Raw genomic sequence first — 1,675 nt, forward strand, 5'->3', positions numbered from 1 at the left:
GGGAGACAGTGGAAAGGTGCGCACATCTTCACTCCCAGATCCCGTCTATGTGACCATATTTGGTGAAAGGACCGTACAGGTGTTCGCAAGTTAGGGCTCTGTGGCTCAGGGGTATCTCAGGTCACATGGCAAAGTCCTTCTGCGCCTCCATGTGGTGAAGGCACCCGTCATCCTCAAGCGCTTGCCATGAATGGCACAGGCAGACATTGAAGAGGAAAGTGCTTAAGGAAGAGTGAGTTGGAGAAGGGTTCTCCAGGGAAGCCGCTGACAGTGCCCGGAGGGGAGGGGCGCCTGGGAAGAGCTAACAGAGGAGGGGCCAGAGGGACAGCCTTGGCATTTCTGCCTGGCCAACATTTCTAAAGTCACGTGCTGGGGAATAGCTCACAGAATGCCTTGAGGTGACCCTATCATTCTCTGCTTACACAACTCAGTAACACCCCTCTCTGGTTAATTGTGGCATGGACCTTGGGGGACAACCACCAGGACTTTTCCAGGAGCAGATCCCTCTGCAGGGCAAGGGGCTGCTCACTGGATGTCCAAAAGGAAGTCAGCTCCTTGTTTACATGTGCATGCTCTGTGCCTGTGTGTTCACTCAGATTTGAGGGACCCTCTGGAGCTCCAGGATGGGCCAAAGCACCCCCCCTTTGGATCCATGAGGACAAACTGCAGTGGGCCAAGTGGGTCTGAGACCCAGTGTGTGGGTCATGAGAGGCTGAGAAAGGGGCAGAGGGGAGGGAGCTGAGACATGTTTGAGGAATGCCCAACTGAGGAAATAGAAATCCACCTGGAAGGAAGAATTGGCATTGGCAAATTCTTAGCTGACACAGGAAAGCAGGGGAATCTTCCCCCACGGTGATCAGGAAGGCCACGACAAGGTGTCCCATTCTTCCCCAGTGACGACAGGAGGCGAACAGGACCTTGTGTTTGCTCCCTTCCTGGGGCTGCTGGAAATCAGCCCCACAGAGGACCTGCCCATGGCACAGCTGTGATCCCAAGTTGAACTCTGTGCCTATCTGTGGAATGGGCTTGCCCCCACTGGCCTGCAGATGCTGCCAGGTGAGGGACCTTGTGAGTTTGTGCTCACAGTGGTGTCCTCAGAGCCTGACACTGCCTGGCAGGGAGCAGGGCTTGGTATTAAATGCTCTCCTGGGAACAAAAGTAGGAGCGGACGCCTCCCCCATGCTCAGAGCACCACAGGATCAGAAAGAGCCCTCAGGACATTGCAAGGTGATCTACTTGTTAGCTCGCTTCTGTTCCAGACCGACTCCAGTGCCTATGAAGGGCAAGCGTGGCAACAGAGCACACATAAGGAGGAAGAGGACTTGGGGTGAATTCTCCACAGGTCCTGAAACAATCTCTCTCTCTCTCTCTCTCTCTCCCTCCCTCCCTCGCTCTCTCCCTCCCTCCCTTCCTCCTTCCTTCCTTCTCCCCACTCCCCTCCCAATTAGAATATGGTAATGACACTCAGGTCTGTGACACAGGGTCCTTGTGTGTGGAATGACCAGCACAGAATGGGGACAGGTTGCAGGCTTCATGAGCAGCAGTCCCGGACCAGTCCTGTGATCATCTGGGTGTAGTTGAGTCATGAGTTTCGGGCTCCTCCAGGGCCAGGTCACCCCTCTCTGCCCTTCCCTGTGCCACTTCAGACTGATCAGCATTTCTTCTCAGGGGGCCC

This window comes from Echinops telfairi, unplaced genomic scaffold, assembly GCF_000313985.2.
Source record: "Echinops telfairi isolate 266 unplaced genomic scaffold, ASM31398v2 ScPeMD7_7426;HRSCAF=8464, whole genome shotgun sequence".
NCBI classification, from domain to species: Eukaryota; Metazoa; Chordata; class Mammalia; order Afrosoricida; family Tenrecidae; genus Echinops; species Echinops telfairi.